Here is an 8,411-nt window from a genome sequence, read left to right on the forward strand (position 1 = left end):
ACGCTCATTAGACCGATGGGAAAATGGCAAGGAATAATTATGAAAAACATCAGTGGAGAGAGGGCCATCTGAGAGGGATTAAAGGATTACAATTAAAACTCATTTTAGGGAGGTGATGTGACATTAGCGTTTTCATTCTTCCCCCCTCCCCTTGCCCCCCTCCCCCAAACACCCTCCAGGCTATCTGGGTCTAAGTTGATTAAATGACAAACTCCAGCTCCGAGGGAAACAACAACAAATTAAAAATAGAGTAAAATGAAAAGCAACAACCTCCAAAAAAATGATTTACAAAATTAAGTGAAAATGAGGTCACTGAGAATTACTGGAAGTCTAGCGGCTGCTGGAAACGGGGTGGACAAAGCACCTGCTGGTAATAGCAGGTTTCTGATGGTGGGAGCATCTCCTCTCTGCCTGGTCCAGCAGGTGAAGGTATCCGAGGTCTCTCCTCCAGGAAACAACTGGAGTTTTAGCTGGGCTGTGGAAATGTCAGGTTTTTGGCTGGTTGCAGTGCAGGGTTAGTGTTTGCCGTCACATTTGTCACCCCTGTGCTCCGCCGAGGTGACACCGGGCTTCTCTTTGGGGATGGAGAGCAGCCCCTGTGCTTGCTGTGCTCCTCCTCCCGCAGCCCAGAGAGGATTTTCAGCCAGACAACCCAACCTGGGAGCTGAACCCCTGCAAAACTCTTGCCTGGAGCAGCAGAGCTGCCCTAACCCTTGTTTCTGCCTCGGCGCATCCCTTTCTGGCCCATTTTCTTAGCTTTTATCGCTGCTCAGACTCCCACTTTGCAGCTCCTACTAGTGGCTGGAGCCCACCCCACCCTGCCTTGCTTGGACAGGCTTCGTGCTGCCTCCGGCACGATTCCAGGGCTGGAGAGGTGTGCTCCGGCTCTCCCCCAGGAATGCGAAGAGCTTCCCTCTCTCCTCCTCATCCATCAGAGGTTTCTGGGGTGGAGAATCCTGACAGGGCTCCCGAGGATGGGAACTGCTTGTCACGTCGTTAAAATTCAGTGCCCTGGTAAATCAGGGGTGGTGGGAAAGGCAGAGGGTTGCTGTGGGGAGCTGGTGTTTCCAAAGGGAGACCTAAACCCAGCTGGGACTTTATTTTAGTAGGGAAAACAAATTCTGGGAGAATTGCTGGCCATTTCAGCCAAAGGTTATGAAGCCTGGGGTAGGGGATTTCCCTTTATAAAGCGAAAAATGTCTGTAAATCAAATGATTCAGATGATGTGGACACCTAAATTGACAGTGTCCACAGCGCTGACAGTTTTGTTTGAAGCAGGGAAGATGTGGATGCAGAGACGTGGGGCTCAGACTCTGCAATTCATGGTTTTTGGGAAGTTTTGGCGGCCGGTATCTGCTCTATAGTGGCCTCAATGGCAACGGTGGGATTGAGTCCACGTCCTGCCCTGAAAGCCCCAATTTTCCTGTGTAAACTGAACCACAAAACCCTGCGAATGCACGGCCTGGGGATGCTTTTCCCCCAATGCGTGGGTTTCAGCAGAACATTGGGGGAGTGGAGAGGAGCTTCTCTCTTCTGCATCCCCCCGACATGTCTCGGGCTGAAGGGGTTGGGGGTTACGAGCCCAGCATCTCCCGTGTGTCCCCTCCATCCCGCAGCCTGGCACAGCCGGGCATCCCATCACGTGGCCGCGCACGTGGGCGCCGGCGCTCGTCATGTGAGATGCCACAGATTGTCTCATATTGGGAGGCAGGGAGAGCTGCAAAAAAGCTTAACGGAAGGGAAACTCCCCCTTTCCCTCCCTCCCCCCCCAACAACCACCCCCCAGATCCAGCCTATTTTCTTTCCTCTCCTTTTGTTTCTGGTTTCCGGAACTATGCGGCAAAGCAAAGCGTGGGGAGAAGAAAGAGGCTGAAGAGAGCTGGCATCTGGCAGGGAAAAGAACAAAATAGCAGAGCAGGGCTTTGCTGGGCGGGAGAGGAGAAGGCGGAGGGTTCGCAGGGCCCTTTGCCTCCTCAGCACCTACCGACCGCCCGAGACCTGGGCAAACCCCAGGAAAATTCAGAGTGTGAACACAGAGAAAGCTCCCCGGCAGGTATAAACTGGCAGAGGGTTTGCAGTGGAGGAGTCAGCCCGGTGGCTTGAATTTCTGGGCATCTCCCTGGCTCTCTCTGGTCAAAGTCTCAACCCCTTGGTCTCCCTCCTGCCACCTTTGTGAATCTCTCAAGGACACGCACTGCACCTCCAGCACAGCCTCGAGAGGTTGGTGGGGGGTAAAACGGCCCCATCCTGTGCCCTGTTTGTAAAAAGAAGGTCGAGGCAGAGGCGATTATCCCCCTCGGCCACTTTCTCCGAGGCTGAAACGACCCCAGCAACGCACTTCTTCCTGCGATGTCCCTTTTACAGTCGGGGCTGGGAGATGCCTGAATATATTTTATTCCTGTTGTTTTTTTTCCCCTGTCCCGGCCAGTACAGAAAGAGGTCTTTGCATACAGACCCAATGAAGATAATGTTAATTAGGTAAATTAATTAGGACCAAGATGCAGTGTTTTCCCCCTGAGGAGGAAATACAGTAAACTCCATTTTTCTGAGCTGTTTATTCAGCCAGGGGGGTCGGAGGAGAATAGCGGTGTCAAAGAAGCTGCCATTTTCAAGGTCCTTGTGTCCCTTCTGCGCCGCCCTAGAAAAGGAACAAAACTCTGTTGACAGCAAAATCTCAGCAGGAGCCGCTGGGCCGAGGGGCACGGGGAAGCGAAGTGGAAAGGGTGCCAGGTTTCCGAGCGCCTGGAGGGAACAGGCTTTGGTCTCCGGCGTTTCAATGGGCCGGGGAAAGCAAATCAGCCCTTTCAAGGCCAATCACGCTGTTCTGGAAGGCACACACTGGGGACAATGTGCCGTTGGCAGCGGGGCAAGGGGAAAGGGACTGGGTGGCCATGGCAAGGGCGAGGGGAGGAGAGTTACCCACAACCCAGAGCTGGTGGCTGCTCTCCTGCTCCATCCATCCCATCTCCTTTGCGAGGTGCTCAATCCACCCCACCTTCTTTGAGAGGGGCTCCATCCATCCTACCTCCTTTGGGAGGTGCTCCATCCATCCATGCATCCATCCATCCATTCATCCATCCCACCACTTTGAGGGTACTCCATCTGTTCACCCTACCTCCCTTGAGAGGTGTTCCATCCATCCCACTTCCTTTGAGAGGTGCTCTATTCCTTCCCACCACTTTGAGAGGTGCCCCATCCATCCACCTCACCTCCTTTGAGAGGGACTCCATCTATCCATCCGCCTACCCATCCATCCATCCATCCATCCATCCATCCATCCATCCATCGCGCCTCCTTTGAGAGGGGCTCCATCCATCCATCCATCCATCCATCCATCCATCCATCCACCCATCCCACCATCCCACCACTTTGCGAGGTGCTGTGACCTCCTCAGTCCTATACATCAGGAATAGCCCAAGGTTGGGGCTATTGGGTGGGGGCGATGGGGTACCCATGGGCATTCCTGTCTCTATTTTGTGTTGTCCTCTGAGATGCATGTGGCTCTTCCTTCTCCACCAGCATGGTCACAGCTTGGTGAAGGAGTGTTAGTGCTCCATGCTCACTCGTTGACCCTCCTCCCACTCTGGCCTTTGATTTCACAGGTTTTAATCCATTCCTCTCCAAAACCCTGTGACCAGGAGAGCCCCGGAGCTCTTGCTCCAGTATCTTCCCAGCCATGGTGTGGTTTTGAGTGGGTCAATCCCCTCCCCGGGACGTGCTGTGGGACGGATGGGTTGGTGGCTACTGTCGAGCATGGGTGGGTTGGCGGGGCTGTGTCTCCTCTCCGGGCCCAGCGCTCTGCCCACAGCACCATCTCCCGTCGGCATCGCTCCGGCTCTCGGGGGCAGTGCATCCTGGGAATTTCCTTCCCGGGTGCCAGAATACCTTCACCCCAAGCCCCATCCTGCAGACGATCTTCCATCATCATATCTAACCCCCCCCTCCCCATTACTGACCAAAGCCAGGATGAAAGCGGCGGGTGTTTTTTGTGGTTGTGTTTTTTGGTTTTTTTTTTCCCCCCTTCTTTCTTTCTTTTTCCTTTTTCCTTTTTTTCTTTTTTTTTTTTTTTTTTTTTTTTTTTTTTTTTTTTTTTTTTTTTTTTTTTTTTTTTTTTAATGGCGTTTCATTAGCCTCCAAATCAGACAGGCTAAACAATGGCGTTCTGTCAGCGATGGGCTTTCGTGCTGATTTCATCTCCTCTCTCATCCGTATGCAAACCAGCCTCCAGCAGGCTTTGGTCATGCCATGGAAACCGAGGTGCAGGCCCGGAATGGGGGTTCTCGGGAGTGAGAAATCGCCCGCTCGCTTTTTCCCATTTGCATAATGCAACTTTTCTTCCCCCCAGACACTGAGGCGCTTTGTTTATAGAAGAGCCGAGAGAAAAAGGGGGGATGCCGGGGACAGAGGAGGACCCGGCGGGGAAGGGAAGGGGGGGAAGCGCCCGGTGGGAGTGGGGAAGAGGAGGGCAGCTCTCGCAAAAGAAGAAGGGGCAGAGAAAAGCGCGGGGCGACTGGAAGGGAATATATATGAGGATGGGGACTGGGAAACGGGGCCGGGCCAGTTCCCCGTGATCCTGGGACCCGCGCGCTCCTTTGGCCTCTCTCTGCCGGCCCAAGGGTGTTGGGGGGACTTGGCGTGGCTGAGGATCCAGCTGGGAGCCTGGATCCGCGCTGAATTGGAGCCGGTTGTCATGATAATGCCCCCCCAAAGGAAGCAGGAGCCTTTTCAAGCCCCGCGTGAAATACCTCAAAGGGTTTTGTGCGAGAAGCACACCCCCCCCCACCCCACCAAGAACAACCTCAACTGGTGGAAACCGAAGGTTGTTTGGAGGAAGGGTGACCCGAGGGAAGGTGGCCAAGGGACAGCCAGTAGAGCGTGAGGACATGGTTGTCCCGGGAGGTGGGGAGAGAAACTGGGGGGGGTGGAATCATCCCGGATTTACTCCCAAGGACGTCTGGGGCTGGGGGTTAAGGAGGTGGAGCAACACAAAAATCACAGTGCGTTTCTCTCCCTTGAAACGTGGCAAACTCCAAGGTTGTGTGTGGAGGGCGAAGGGATGGGACAGTCCAGTTCCCACTGGTGCCCCCAGTTCACTGGAGTCGCTGGAGACAAGTCACCTCCCATCCTGTGCCTTTCCTTCTGCACGCTGGGGGTCGGGTTCTATTTTATAAACTGGTTTGAGGTTTGCAAATGGGGAGGGCTCTTAAAAACCTCATCCCCTCCAGTGGCTGCACCTCCTGGAAGAGAACCCCGGCTCCGTCCTCATCCGTGGGTGTCCGATTTATGAATGGGATGGACGCCCCTTTAATAGTAATAATAACAATAATAGCACTGAAATGTATTAACCAGTGACGGGTGACAGGCATGAAACCTGCGGTTAAAAGTATTCTAGGACATATAAAAATCCCTATAAATGGTTTGCAAATGAGGTGTAGTTGGTAAAGCAGGCACCAACGGGGATATTTGGAGATTTCGCCTCCAAGTGAGGCCACTCTTTTTTTAAGGTGATTTAGGGCAAATTGGCTGTCCAGACCCTCAGTTCCCACTGAAAGTCTCCACCTGGAATTGTAAAAATTGGATGGATGCTTCAAAGCTGGGGACGCTTCACCAGACCCGGCAAAATCCTGCAGAACCCACAGCAAAACTCTGGGCAGGAGCCTGGGCGATGCTGGGGCTCCCGCCTGAGGTAGAAACCGTGCTGGTTTCAACTGGGATTGGTTCATCCCCCACTTGTGCTGTTTGCATTTTTGGGGGCGGCGGCGGCGCTGGGGACCAGCCGTTACTCCATCCCCTTTAAAGAGCATCTGGGACGGATCTCGGATGAGCTAAAATATTAAATATCCTACCTGTGGGCAGGAAAACGCGGCAGTTTAATCTCAGCAGCTGATGATTGGAGTGTTCTGGCATGGGGGAAAAGGGAAAAGAAAAATATTAGTGCTTTGGAGGATTATGCTGTGGGTCCACAGAGCCCCTTTATCCAGCAGCAATACCCACCCTGCCATCCCTCTGGGATGCAGTGGTACCTGCTCTGCACCACTGAGGTGCTGCTAAGAAGGGATGGGGATTTGGAGGTGGCTGATTTGGGGCTTTTTCCTCTTTTGTTTTTTTTTGGGGGGTGTTTTTTTGTGGTTGTTTTTTTTTTTTTTTCAGCCTGGTTTCTGTGGAAAATGAGATTTCTGCCATCACGAGGGTGTGTCTGTCGTTTCTCACCTCTCTCCCAGGAGCTTGTGAAACGGGAAGACTTTCAGCCCCATTTGGCTCGACGTCAGAGTTTTGCTCCCCAGCCTGTGGGAGCCACCTGGGGCCTTCAGTTATATTTGGTTTTCAGGAGCTCATTTCTACTATTGACTCCAAAAAGTGTTTTTTCCTTAAAGACAAAAGACTGGTGAAGAGCTGTGACCTTTCCCTTTGGACGGGGAGAGGAGAGGGGTCTCCATGGCTGGGCTTTGCAGAAAGCAAACTGCAAATACCTCTAACGAGGTCTAACGAGCTATGTGGTTGAGGAACCATCAGACTATCTCAGTCCAAGGAGTCTTCAGCCCAAACGGGCTTTTCTGAAGGAGCTTTGCACATCTCCAGGCAGCTCCAGGGCTGCAGGTGGAGTTGGGCAGTCGCTTGTCCCAAGCTTGTCGTGACAGTGCCGTGGGAGGAGAAGAAAGGAGCGGGCTGTGATTTAAACACTCAATTTGGGTGTAAATCGTGGCCCGTGCCAGGATGGGAAGGGGCAGCGGGTCGGTCTCTGCCGGGGCAGGGAGAGAGTTTCCCGACGTCGCCTCCACCCTCGCCCTCCCACCCTCTGGCCCGCTGGTCATGCCAATTTGTCACCAAGCTGGGATTTCAATTAAACCCCCAAAGGAGGGGTCAGGGGGTTATGCAAACACGGTGGTAAAGGCCACTCGCCGGGAGGGCTTTCCCGGGGCCGCTGGTGCCGGCCCCTCGCTTTACAGAGTCCCGATTGACCCGGGCTGAGGGCCGGCTTTGTTCCCCACGCTCCATTCAAGAGGCGGTTTGTCAATAAAATTGACCTCCCGGCTCCGGGGGATGATGCTGCCGCCTCCTCTTCCTCCCTCTTCCTCCCCCCTTCCCCGGTTTGGCCGGAGCGGAGCCAAGGGTCCCTCCGTGGTCTTCACACCCCTGGATGCTCCGAGGGCGATGGGAGCAGAAAGGCCACGTGTTGAGGGCACAGACACGATCGCGGCAGCTTCTCCTCATGGTATTTTATTTATTACCATTCTCTGCCCTTTGGTCTTTTGCATCTGAGTGTGGTTTCCAGCTGGACCAGTGGGAAACATCATCACAAGCGCTGGGTTTGTTCATCCTCTCCAGATCTCGTTCCTCCATGGGTGTCATCTAAAGGTCCCTTCCAACCTAAACCATTCCGTGATTATTTTCACAGAATCACAGAATCACAGAATCTTCTAGGTTGGAAGGGACCTTAAAGATCATCTTGTCCAACCGTCAACCTAACTGACAAAAATAGACACCCACACAACAAACAAGGAGCATCATCACTAAACCATACCTCCCAGCACTACATCAACCCGTCTTTTGAACACCTCCAGGGATGGTGCCTCAACCACCTCCCTGGGCAGCCCATTCCAATGTCTGATAACCCTTTCAGTGATAAAATTTTTCCTAATATCCAGCCTGCTGCTACTCCCACGGGCATCCCATGAGGGTTCACTGCTCGTCACCGTTCATGCAGGGACCTGGAGGATCTTCTCCAGCAGAACCGAGCCCTGTTGTCCCCCCCGTTACCCAACCACTCCCCCAAACCCCATCTCTCCCCACCAAACCGCCGGCGCATCCACCCTCTCCCGGACACGATCCCGCTTTTTTTGGGGGGGTATGTGAGGTTTCCCGGTGGGTTGGGGCGGGTGGGATCACATCGGCCATGGCTCCTGCAGCACTAATTGTGCCGGGCAGCCTCGCAAACGAGCAGTGCTTGAACCTGGGAGCCCGAGGAGGCCGTTTCAGCTGGAAGATAAATGGATATCGTGGAGCAAGTGGCAATTAGCGTGGGTAAAGAGCCCCTTAGTGACTGTCCCTTACATAACACCTTTGTTCCCGGCCCTTCACTTCATATTCAGTTTGTAAATAAACTTGACTCCCAGTTTTACCGGGGGCCTTTATTCCCTCTTTATTTTATTTTATTATTCTTTTAACCCGGGGAAGAACGAGCCGATTGTTCGCCCGCGGTGGAGACGCGGCGCTTTGAGGCGCTGCTCGCCCCGGCGTTGCCCGCTCGCCCCGAAACGGGCACCGGTGCCAGCCAAGGCCAGAGCCACCCACACGGCCACCAGCGATTTTAATTGCTTTGCCCCCACCCTTGGTGCCCAGAGGCTCATTACGCCGCTGGCAATCAATGGTGGCCTGAAAACGGGTCTTTAATTGCAGTGGGTGGAAGGGGG

Source organism: Calidris pugnax, unplaced genomic scaffold (assembly GCF_001431845.1).
Source record: "Calidris pugnax isolate Ruff unplaced genomic scaffold, ASM143184v1 scaffold371, whole genome shotgun sequence".
NCBI classification, from domain to species: domain Eukaryota; kingdom Metazoa; phylum Chordata; class Aves; order Charadriiformes; family Scolopacidae; genus Calidris; species Calidris pugnax.